Source organism: Urocitellus parryii, chromosome 2 (genome assembly GCF_045843805.1).
Source record: "Urocitellus parryii isolate mUroPar1 chromosome 2, mUroPar1.hap1, whole genome shotgun sequence".
NCBI lineage: Eukaryota > Metazoa > Chordata > Mammalia > Rodentia > Sciuridae > Urocitellus > Urocitellus parryii.
The window spans coordinates 143,213,957-143,227,247 of record NC_135532.1 but is presented as its reverse complement, the minus strand read 5'-3'; the positions used below and the strand labels follow the sequence as shown (position 1 = coordinate 143,227,247).

The window sequence follows — 13,291 nt, the reverse complement described above, 5'->3', positions numbered from 1 at the left end:
GTGTGCACCGCCATGCCCGGCCATTAAAATTTTAAAATAAAAACTTAAAAAAACAAAGGAAAAAAGAAAAGGAAAAGAAAAAAGCCCAAGGTAAAATATTAAAGCACAGTCCAGGAAGAGGATCCTGTAGATGACTGAATTCCTGTGATCCCAGAAGAAAAGCCAGGTTTCCCAGGTTCACCATCAGTCACTGGGAGACTGAGCACACTCTGATGAACAAGGGGTGGAAGCCAGAGGAGGTTAAGGTAGAAGTAAAAAGCAAGGGCAGCAGACAATGGATGTGCATTTAAGGCTGTTGGTAAAACTCTAATCTCTTTTCTGTTCTTTTCTTGCTCCTCACACACAGGGAAAACATTTCTTAGCTCCTTGGACTTAGAAGTGGTTATTGCTTCTCCTTCTGTGGTAATAGGAGGAAGCCTGGCTTTGATAAGATGGTGGGCACTTCAGATTAAAGTAGCTTGTATCTCTGGGTGCCTGCACCAAGGACAGTTGCTCTAAGGAGTAACTTTAGTCTATAGAAGACCTGGCCTGAATGAAGAAAGATCTGGGGCATTTCTGTGCTCAATGTGGGGCTGTTTGACATAGCAGCATAACACAGCCTATTTTAACTGATGCAGACAGAGCCTTGCTGAGAGGATTAATAGGATGAGGAAGGGCTTTTAAAAAAAAAACTACTATTATACTATTGAAATAAACCATACCCAAAAAGATAGCTTGTATAATTTATCCATTTATCTGAGATCCCTAGAATAGTCACACTAACAGAGAGAGGAAGTAGAGCAGTGGGGATAGAGGTAAGAAGGAGGTGATGAATGGGAGAGTGAGCACACCTGAAGAACATGCAAGAATGAAAACAACCTTCCTAGTTATTATTTCTACCTCTCTATTTGTTCCTTTTCCAGGAGAGAAGCCACTTGAATTATAACACACCCTAGGAGAGGCATTCTTAGGTACAGGAAAGGCTTGAAAATTTTTGTGTACTGAGAATGATCCACAAGAGATGGAGAAGAGGGCTTGCCTGGTCATGAAAATTTAACAGATGACAGCAGGTACACAATTCCCCCCAAAAGAGGAAAGGTTACTTTGCCTTAAGAAGAGAGACACTTCTTTCTTGGTGTCTTGGTCCATTTTGTACTTCTATAACAGAATACTTGACATTGGGTAATTCATAAAGAAGAGACATTTGTTAGGATTCTGGAGGGTGAAAGTTCAAGGTCAAGGGGCACTTATTTTTCTAGGGCCTTCCTGCTGTGCCATCCCACAGAGAATAATCAAGAAAGTGGGAGAAAAAGATCAAGAGAGTAATAGGATTGAAGAGAATGTACTTCTGTGATACTCAGCCCATGTATGCTATAATGGTTTTTGTCCCCTCATCACCTCTTCAAGGTATCACGTCCCAACAGTGCCATATTTGGGAATAATCTTCCAACAGCTGACTTTGGAGGACACATACAGATAACAGTACTTGGGTACAAGAAGGAAAGGAGATGAACAATGGATGAGAGCAAGAGGGAAAGAGAGCTGATGGCTTTTGTTTGTGGTCTTCATTTCCTCTGGAAATCATGGTGCCCGGTGAGAGGCAGGACAAAGTGATGTGACAGGACATGAAACAAAGGGAAAATGTTTGGGGGAGCTCCCAGGAAATCAGTCAATGGTGAGCAAATCAGAGAAGCCTTTGCCAATAGCTCAGCATCGAATTGTAGGGAATCTGATGTGTGAGAAACTGTGGTCCGGAGAGCAACATGTAATCCCTCCAGCCTGCTAGGAGAAGGGGTGGGCCCTGTCACTGAAGCTGGTGAGGCTGAGCTGGTAGGGCCATTGTCAGGGATATGATGAAGGAGATCACTAATCAGATGGGAATAATGACCTTTAAGTTCCCTTCCAACCTTGAGATTTTATGATTCTTCAATTTCATGTGTTGTAAGAAACTAAACAAAATCAAATGACTTCCATCTTATTCAAATTATAGTGGCCTGCCTTTCAGCTTCCCAGAGGGAGTGGATTTAAGGACATTGAGCACTCAGTGTTGATTATGCAGGTGCCACACTCTCATTCCAGGTTGGTTCTCCTAAGTACCAGGGTAATTATCAAGGCACATCTTCTCCTCATTGTGAGGACTGATGAGTTTGCTCAGTATTTATCTCTCCTGTGCAGATGTGATGGAGAAGCCTAACAGGGAGCAACATTCTGATGAATATTCTTTTGATTTGCTAATGACTTTTCAAACTCTATTATTAAAGTTACATTGTTGACTCTGGGTTGTTAAAGTTTTGTATTTTTTAAAAAATTTTATATAGCTCTTATATCTTACAAGCAGCTTTGTAAAGTTGGCAGCAAGCAAGATTGGAGATGCCCTGGATTGCCCTCACTGCAGAGGTACCACAGCCTCTCTTGATAACAGCACCACATCTGAGTACTGTATATCCCATTTGTTCTGGAAAGAGAGAGAGGAAGAAAAACCTTCCTAATGTCATGAGGTTGCTTCATACTGGGACCAAGCTGTGGATGACCCCATCCTGGCTCGGAGTAACCTTGCAACAAGGCTCACTTTGGAATTTTTTTATGATCACTGAACATTTTGCAATTTTATTCTACTTTCAGTGACCCCTGCCCTTGCCAACTACTTCCATCACTCAAACAACATTCCGCTTGCTGACCAGCAGAAGATAGATTTTGTTTTAGGAGAAATGGGAGGCATCGGCTCATTAACAAGCCCTCCAGCCCCATGAGGAGAGGTTTAAGCCCTCTTCTTTCAAAAGTGGCTTGTCCCTTCTCCCAAACCCTGACATGTTTCACACAGAACAGGGCCTCCAAAAGCTCTCCAGAATAAGAAATGCTGCCTTCAGTCCTCATCAGAAACTAGGAGATAACAACAATGCATGAGTCCCTCATCCAGTGGGAGTCAAATGTTCTAGGAGTACAGGGATTTTTTTCCCTGTTGACTATACAGTTAACTTGGGTACATCATGATAAAGAATGAAAGGGCACAACTGTTCATTTAAACCCCAATCTGCTGAAGTCAGGGCCAAAAAGAGCTCCTCATTTCTGGTGAAGGTCAGCCCCACAAATGTGGCCTAAAGTATTGTTTTGACAATGGATGTTAAATGACTCAGTAAAAGAGCCACAATCCACATGATTCTTTAACCAGAATCATAGAAGGAGGGCCGAGTAGCTAAATGGGATGAAAAAAGAGATGTATTGGACTTCCAGTAAAACTAGAGGAACCATGACAGCCACCAAAATTAACCTTTCATGTGTTTTTTAACTATCTGTGAGATTCTCCACCAGCCTACATCCCTACAGTTATCATAAGGAATAGTAACTTGTGTTTGTCAAACATGTCCTGGATAGACAGAAGCTAAAGTGGTGATATAAATTGCCATAAGGCCCAGGAAGAAAAAGGACCATGGGAAATGGTGGCTAATATAAACTCTTCTGCAGCACATACCTGGATAAGACATTACCAGAGTTTTTAAAAATAAATGGACAAGTGCATAAGCCAGAAAGGAAGAACACCAGCACCACAAGCAAGAAGGGAATTGATAGCTGTTCCAGACATGACTGAGATCTGCTTATTCCTGGAGATTTTGGGAGGAGCTGCTGGGAGAGATTGATGATGGAGGACCATATGGTGGTCATGATATCACAGCTCCTGAAACTCAGGTGTAGGGCTTCATACCCACACAGGGCTTCATGCCCACACAGTAGCAGGAGAAGAGTCTTGGGCCCTGTAGATGGAAGTCAGCTGGAACTAGACCTCTTAGCTGGTATGCTGGAGGTCACACCCCCAGGGAGAATATAGATTAGGAAAAGTCCTGTGCACTGGTACAGCTGGGTGACAAGGAAGCATGTCTGTGTCTGCCGGGGCTCAGGGTGAAAAATTGTCCCTTGAGAAATCAAAACTCAGTTCCTGTGTGTCATGTAAATTTAAGTTAGGATTTGTTTTTCAGAAGTGTGGGAATCTCCCAAGCTTTAATATAAGATGGGTATCAGGCTGCTATTTTCAATTTGCATGGAGAAGTAAACAAAGCAAGCTTTGGAGGAACTCCTTCACAAGGTAGGATGAAAGGAGTTTTGCAAAACACACAGCAACATTGAAGCTGAGGAGAACACACACCATGCACAAAAGAATGAGGACACAGCAAACAGAAGGACTAGAGTTCCAGAAAATCAGGGGAATAGAAAGATAGATGAAGAATGCAAGTTTGTCTACAATTAATGAAGAAAGATCTTGTCTTGGTAAAGAAGTGACTATGTACAAGAAGACTACAGTACTATTTGTAAGAGAAAAAAAATGGAAACAGTCACATTCTTCTTTAGAAGACTGATTTAATAAAAAAACAAAAACATATGATCCGTCTACACAAAGCACTGTTAAGAATGCTCCGTGTCTTCTGCATACCAATGTGAAGAGAAGGGTGTGTTGTTAACTGAAAAAAGCAACCAAAGAAAACAGTATATATAGTTAGTCACTTTTTATCTAAGAAAACGGGTAGGAAAGCAACAAAAATTTATATCTGGGTCTGTATTTATATTAACACTGAAAAATACATTTAAACTAATAAATATTGTTGCCCACAGAGATTGAGGTATAGATGTTGTATGAGCAATGTGGCCAGGAGTGAGTCTTTTCAATGTTTATGTTTTATGCTATTTTGATTTTTGAACCATGAGAATGAGTTATGTATACAAAACTAAAAATTTTGTTTTATGAAGGAAGAAATAAAACTCCAAAATAATAATTAAGCTTTGAAAAATTATAAGCAGATTTGAAAAAGGAGCAAATATAACTGATGGAAAAGTTGTATTTAATTTTTTAAAAATCTAAATGAGTTAGAAGACTAAATAATGTTTCAGAGAAAATTAATAAAGTAGAGGGCAGTTCCAAGAAACTTACCAAAATGAAGCACAAGGAGGTTGAAAAGGTGGAACTCACAGGAAACTTTAAGAATTTCAGAGATCAGAAGGGGAAGTGAAATGTAGGAGTCCAAGAAACTATAGAAACAACAAGGGCAATAAAATATTTACAGAGATAATGGCTACATATTTTTAAGAATTAACAAACCTTACATAAAAGAAACACAGGTGATCCCAGGAAGGATAAATAAAACAAGGTCCACATGAAGATACATCAAAGGAAACCTCAGGATAGCAAGAAAAAGATAAAAATTTAAAAACAACTGGTGAGAAAGACAGATTGCCTACATGCCGCGACCCCTCGCCAGCAAAGGAAACACGACACAGGATTCTTCCTTCAGCAGTTTATTCAGGCCTTTGTTTTGACATGTCTTTTAGCTTGTTTCTCTCCTACTCCCGTGTGCCCCAGCCTTAATGAAGCAGATAAAGCCCCAATGCACAACTGCCACGTGGACTTTTCTCATAGGGTGCCAAGTCACAGCATGCCAACTCATTCTGATAAGGAGTTGTTTGTCACAAACTACAGCGGAAACCAGCGCCATCTTGTAATGGCGGCCACAGTACACAGAAACGGCTCACCACACCTACAAGGGAGAAAAAGAAGGTGGAAGACTTATGGACATTATCCTAATCATCCAATGGAATAATACTTCAAGGATGAGAGCAAAATAAAGACATACACAAGGCCTAATAGAAATTTCCACTCAAACATTAAATATTTCAGAAAGAAGGAAAATCAAATGGGAAGAAAAAAGAGTAATGCAGGAAACAATGATGAGAAAGAAAAAATGCTGAACAACAACAGGAAATCTAAACAATCAATGACTAGCAAATAATAGCAAGGATAGAATATTTGGAAAATCAAATGAAGTCAAACTAAAATAGTGGCAAAACTATTATTCAACATAGAAAAAGAGGTAAAGTTCTAAGTAGGGCTAGAAATAAATGGTGCTTACCTTGGGACCAAAAGGTAAAGGAACATCCAAAAAGTCAAAATTAAAATAAAGCACATTTTAAAGCGATATTTTAAAACCAAAACTAAAACATCCATGATGCACAAATATTAAAATCTCAATAAACACAAGATCATTATGACCTATTTTTTTCCTTTTGTCTCATATTCCAATATGGCCTGACATAGTTCTGATTCTAAGGTTCTTATTTTTTCTGGGAAAGTCTTTAGAGTAATTAATGACCTTTATACATTGTATATCAAGTGTGAGTCTTAATTTTTTTTAAGTGAAACAAATAGAATAATACAAACATAATGAAGAAACATTAAGCTGTTAAATAGGTCAATAATTCACTCAGTTCAATGGAAGCTAGAAAAGAGGTGGAAAAAAATCTGACAAAAAATAACACAAACATTGTGATAGAAAAAAGTAAAATTTCCTCAGTTAATAGAGTAAACATAAGTGAAATGATCCTAACCAGTTAAAAGTCAGAAGCTCTCAAATTGGATTTTAAAATAATTAAAAACCTAAAGGCAGCTATATGCTATTGATCAAAGGCAAACTAAAACACAATGGCACAGAGAGATTAAAGCAAACAAATGAAAAATACTGCATCAGGTAATTATTACTAAAAAAATAGTGAGCTAATAAAACTGATAGCATTTTGTCAAAATATAGGTTCCATGATTTAAAAAAAAAAGTAAAATAAAACTGATAGCAGATGAAACAGACTTTAAGACATAAAGCATTTTTAGGAATTGTGAGTCAGAACATAAAGTGAAGTGGACAATTTACTGGAAAAGAAATAACATTTTTGAACTTGCATGAACCTAATAATAAAGTTCCAAACTGTATAACTCAAACTTGTCAGAATTACAATGAGAAATTGGCAAAGACACAACCAAAGTTTTTATTTTAAAACATGACCTGAATATTAAGGTGACATTGCAGGTCCTCCACAAGTCCAAGTGGGACTAGAAGTTGGAAGGGACATTATGCAACTCTCCTGCTTCTAGCTAGGGGCTCCATCTTACGTGCAAGCTCAGTTACTATGAGGGTTCCAAGGAAGCAGAGCCACCAAGACTGTCAGAGGGCTTCATCTGGCAGTCATCTCTGAAGTCACATATCCAGCTGCCATGCTCCGGGTGGCCTTTCTGGAGCCTGGGAAACAACCAGGAAATGATGGTACAAAAAACTAAACTGTGACCACTGGGACCCTGGGTGTGAGATACCATCAGGAGATGAGCTGGGCACTGAGGCCTGGTGGGCTCAATAATTGGAGCCATCACACAGGCCCAGTTAGCTTGGCTCTGCACTGTCTAGGCAGTGCTCTGGGCCAAAGGCACATTTATGAAATGCCTCCATTCATTTCCTGCCAGAGATCCTATCTGAATCCAGGGTTCTGGCCTCCTAGAGATTTAGCTGTTTTTATAACACACTCCCTCCCACTAAGATGCTGAGGGAGTCTTCGGGAGGAAAAATCCCCATTTGGCAAAGCCAACTCCATTGCGGTTTGTTTCCCATATATTTTCTTAAGTATACCTCTTTGCTTGCTTAAACATCTGGAATAAAGTATTCCTAATATTGTATGCCCAATTTAATCCTGCATCATTTCCTATCACATATTTAGGTTGATCTGAGAGACTGGACTTAAAAGTGCTAAAAACGATCTGAGTCACTGTAAATGCTGCTGTCACCAGTCACAAAAAAAAAAAAAAAAAAAAAGCAGCTGGATTCTGAAATTGCAGATGTAAAGTTGTCTGAGATGTTTCCCCTCTCTGCTAGGTGCTCTCACTGAGACTGCTAATATTCCCAGAGCTGGAGGCAGGGTAGCGAGTAATGTCTCTGTTTTTGCAAAGTAACTTTGTAGATAACTACTCATGTCAACCAGCTCACAGAAATGGTTAATAGCATGGAGTATTGCTCTTGGCCATCTATCCTATAATGACAGAAAGATCAATAAAATCCAGTCATTAAAATGGGGTTGGCTAACTAGTCCCTGGCCTGGGCCTGTGGGAAATCCTTTATTGTATAAATCTGGTAGAAATTCTCCAGATTCACAGTTGAGAACCAAGGTTCAGAAGTCAGATCTTTGTTTGACAATCCTGAATGACCCCTGAGTTTGCATGCTGGGATGACCATGTGCTTCCCAGCCTCAGCCTGGGTTGGCACCAGCTGAGGGAGACAGATATTTCCCCACTCTGTCCCATGGCTTCCCTGAGGCAACACAAGCAGCAGAGGGAGCAGGATTGCAAATCTAGGGCAAAGCCCTGTGGGACTGCCATGGAGGCTGGGTACTGAAATGGATGTACAATGAGTGTTTCTGAAATTACAATATTAGGTATGGGAAAATAGACAAAATTAGACAGCCTTTCTCCAAAACAGTACCTCCAAGAAAAGTGATATCACCTTCCCAATTCTGCCTTGATCTCCCTGTATCTTGTAGCTCTATTGCTAAGTGAAGTAATCCAATTCCAAAAACCAACGGCCAAATGTTCTCTATGATAAGTGGATGCTGATCCATAGTGGAGTTGGGGACATAGGAAAAATGGAGGCACTTTAGTGGAGCAAAGTGGAGGCAGAGTTTGGGAGGGGGCATGGTAGTAGGAATGATGGTGCAATGAGATGGAAATCATTACCCTAAGGAGATGTATGACTGCACATATGGTGTGACACTACATCCTGTACAACCATAGAAATGTAAAGTTGTGCTGCAATTGTGTACAATGAATTAAAATGCATTCTGCTCTCACATATACCTAATTAAAAAAAAAACAAAAAACTAAGGCTAGCATGGCCAGCTCCAAAGCTTAATAGACCTTATTATGATTCCAGTACCACTCCTGACCTTCTCCCATGTCCCAATGCATGTCAGCCCTCCTTCCTGTGCTACAACAGAAATCAACATAAAAGTTGATGGTATATTGTGACCCAAACATTACTGCATTCTTAGTAGAAACCCAACTGCCCAACAGAAACCTGAAAAAGAGGCTCAACATTACTAATCATTAGAGAAATGCAAATTAAAACTATAATGAGACGCCATCTCACAACTATTGAATAGATATTATTAAAAAGACAAAAGAAGCAGGCTTGGTGGCACATGCCTTTAATCCCAGTAACTCAGGAGGCTGAGGCAAGTGGATTTCAAATTCAAGATAAACCTCAGTAGTGTAATGAGACCTGGTCTCTTAATAAAAAGTAAAAAGTGCTACAGATATACCTCAAGGGTACCCTAGGTTCAACTCCCAGTATAAATAAAAGAAAAAGAAAGAAAGACAAAAGAAGATTGAGGTCTGGTTAGGATGTGGAGAAACTGGAATTTGTATACAAGGTTTGAGGGAATGTAAATTAGCACAGTCATTATAGAAATCATTATGGGAAATTTCTTTAAAAATTACATATAGAGCTCACTTGGTAGAGTGATTGCCTTGCATGCACAAGGCCCTGGGTTTGATCCCCAGCACACACAAACACACACACACACACACACACACACACACACAAATAGAACTACCCTATGGTGCAAAATCCCACTGCTTGGTATATATTCAAAGGAAATGGCATCTCAGTTTAAAAGACATCTGCATCCCATGTTTATTTCAGCATTATTTTCATAACCAAGAAATGGAAAAAGCTGTGTCTATCAATGGAGGAATGGGTACAGAAAATGTGTTTTAGGGGACACTATTCAGTCTTTAAGCCAATAAGTAACTCCTGTCATTGGTGTAAAATGAATGAGCCCAAAGGACATTTTACTAGGCGATATAAGGCAGGCATATGGCAAATATCACATGATCTCACCTACATGTGGGATCTAGAAAAGCTGAACTCATAGGACCTAAAAAAAGCATACTACAAGGACACAGCCACATCAATGTTTACAACAGCACAGTTCACAATAACTAAAGTGTGGAACCAACCATGGATAAGAAAGAGTAGCATATGTACACAAAGGAATATTACTAAGCAATAAAAGAGAATAAAATTATGGCATTTGCAGATAAATGGGTGGAGTTGGAGAAGATAATGCTAAGTGAATTGAGCCAATCCCCCCCAAGAAAATACAAATGCCGAATATTTCTCTGATATAAGCTGACTGACTCATAGTGGGGTAGGGAGGTGGAGCATGGGAAGAAAAGACAAACTCTACCTAGAGAAAAGGGGTGGTATAGGAAGGGAGGGGGCAGGAGGTTAGCAATGATGGTGGAATGTGATGGACATCATTATCTAATGTACATGTATGAAGATGTGAATTGGTGTGAACATAGTATATATAGAAGCAGAGGTATGAAAAATTGTGCGCTATATGTGTAATAGGAATTGCAATGCAGTCTTCTATCATTTATTTTAAAATATCAAAAAAAAAGAAATAGATAGCAGAGTAGTGACTGCCAGGGGCCCAAGGGTGGCTTGGCTCTGCTCTGGTGAGATGCTGGTCACAGGAGATCAAATTACACTTAGATGGGAGGGATGAGTTTCAAGGATCTAATATACAATGTAATGACTACAGTTAATAACAACATACAACAGAATGACTACAGTTGGTAATGTTATATACACATGAAAATGACTGAGACAGTAGATTTTAAGGGTTCTCACTACAAATAAGTATATGAAAGAGTGTATATCTTCAATAGCTTGACTCAGCCATTCTTCAGTATACACATGATTCAAAATATATTGTATGCCATAAACATGTACAAGTATCATCATCATCATAATCAACATCATCATCATCATCATCATCATCATCATCATCATCAGGGATTGAACCCAGGGTTGCTTATCCATTGAGTCACATCCCCAACACATTTTATTTTTCATTTTGAGGGGAACTGGGAAGTTATTTAGTTTTGTAGATTGATAACTCCTTCCCCAAACTGGAACTCTTATTTAAAGAAAAAGAAAGAAATAGAGATAGGATGAGCAATGAGCACTGCCTACTTCAATTAGCACTGGGCCTGAGAGTGGATAACCATCACCAAACTTCTCCCCATGCCATCTCCCCAGGAACCATAATACATGGTCTCTGTATTAGCCTGCTTTCTCTGGCTCTAACAAATTACCCAAGAATGGGTACTTTATAACGAGATGAGGTTTATTTAGCTCAGAGTCCAACATTTGGCAGCCCCTGTGATTAACCTTTGGTGAGAGTGCTCACAACATGGTGAATGGCATCATAGTGAGAGGAAATGCAAGGGGTACAGGCTGCATGACAAGAAAATGGGGAGCATGAGTCTTGTTCTTTTTATAACAAGCCTCTCTCACTGGAACTAATGGGGGCCCATGAGAAGTTTATTACTCCCTTCCAAGGGTCTCATCCCCAGTGGCACAATTACCTCCCACTAGGCCCCACCTCTTGCAGGTGCTACCAGCTCAACACTGCCACACCCAGGACCAAGCCTCCAGCCTATGAACATTTGGAGGACAAACCAGATCCCATCCTCACCAGCTCCAACAAAGCCACCATTGTAAAAGCAGGATTTCCCAGTCTACAAGTGTGTATGTGAATTCAGGGGAGGGTTGCTCTCAGAGGGCACTGGAAGCAGCCAGAGCCCCCATTCCAGAACTGCTCTGATGTCACACTTGTAGTCATGGTACTCTGGGTGCCAAGCCAGGAGAAGGAGCGGTTGGCTCTCATTTATTTGAGAGCAGGCATCAGAGCATGAGTATCTCAAATGCTTTCTGGTGCCCACCCCCACCCCCAGCCAGATCCTGGCTTTTCTTGAGACATTGGGCTTGTTTGACTGTGACAGCACTGGTCTCTCTGAGCACAATATTCTTCACCTTTCCGTGAGTCTCCATGCCAGCTGCCAGGTTTCTCACCAAGAGACAGACATGAAATAGACAGTGAGAGTGCAGAGGCAGGGAAGTGGAGGGAGGCCAGGAGGGGAAGGAGGATATTTAGTTAGAAGCACAGAGACATGGGGAGCCTGAGGCTTTTAGAGAAGTATGGGAGGCTGATAATGCTGGTGATATTTGGTAAAGGAAATAGGGTCTGTCTCTACCTGGATATTCAGATCTGCCCTTAAGGTGTGTGAGACTGACCTCAGGTGAGCAGGGCCTCATGGGGGCTCCGGGTTGCCCCACATTAGAACTGAGTCTGGCCCTGGTTTCAGATGCTGAGCACTGGCCCAAAAAAGAGTGGGCTTTTCCAGTGGCCATGGGTCTTCTCTGCCTCCTCACTATGTACAGCCTCATTTCTATGACTATATCGGACCCAGGCATCTTACACAGAGGTAAGGCCTCAGACCCCTGGGAGAGGGAGGTGGCACCCAAAGGGCTGGTGCCTACTGGGGTTATTTCTAAAGGGCTGACCCCACCTGTGACCTCAGGATCCCTTCGTATCCTGTCATCATTACTTGGGCCCTGACACTTCATTTCCCAAGTCACTAAGTGTGAAAAAAACAGAATCCCGGGAGGTTTCCCAGTTGCTTTAGAAGAGAGGCCTGGGCAGGCTGGCATGAGAGGCCTACATATTCTTCAAACACCATGTAGTTCACACCTCCTCCTTCCCATTTCACACAATTCCAAGCACTGATTACTATTCCAAAAGGGGGAGCAACATACAGAGCTCTTGAGGCTGGACAGCCCCTTCTCTTTGACTGCCGCCTATCTGAATTGTCAGCTTGCTCAACAAGGACCAGGATTCCCCTGTTTACTTCCACCCCACCTTCTTGTTGCCCAGTGATGCTATGGGTTGCCCTGAGCAGCAGAGTGATACAAGAGCCTCCTCCACTGCCCAAACTTCTTTCCCTGCCTGGCACGTTGGAGCAGGACCCTGAGGCTCCCTACATGGCATGAGTGAATGGCAGGTTATACGAAATGTCGTGGTGTCCCGCCTGTTATTTTCACCTCCTGCCCCGAACCTTCCACTGCAAAAGCTGTGACGTCTGTGTGGAGGTGAGTGCTCCTCCTCCCTGTCCACTCACCAACCTGTCCCTAGGCACTTGGACAGGACCAGGAACCTCACATCATGAGTATGCCAGATGGGAGTATCAGACCATGTTCCCAGAGTGCTTCAAGTGGCTCTCAGCCTCTGTTGGTCACTTATATATGTCATCACCTCTGTGTCTGTAGCTGTCCATGGAGGCTGTTCTTGCTTGAACAGGTGCTGATATGCCAAAGAGAGGAGCTCATCTGTGCTGAGCCTGGTGGAGTCGGGGAGGAAAAGTAGTGACTGTCCCCTCTCCTGGCTTGCTGATACTAGATCCTCAGCCCTTTAAGCTGAATGCTGCCATGTCCTGGGGATCTTTGCCTGTCTTGGTCTGGATGTCCCAGTTGGAGGGTTTCCTGGGTTCTGAGTGTGTTTCTCTGATGTGCCCATCCTGCTTGGGTTCACAAATGCAGATGTCTGGATGGGCGAGGATGTTTTTTCATCTTGATTCAGTTTCTGTAAAAACAGAGGTCCAGAGATG

The 13,291-nt window shown here is 41.5% G+C and overlaps 1 pseudogene; it reads left to right on the top strand.

The window, feature by feature from the left end:
- The window catches only part of LOC144253415 (proline-rich protein 23C-like), a 50,101-nt pseudogene extending 37,424 nt beyond the window's left edge, over positions 1–12,677 (top strand).
- Positions 12,678–13,291: the final 614 nt, after the last annotated feature.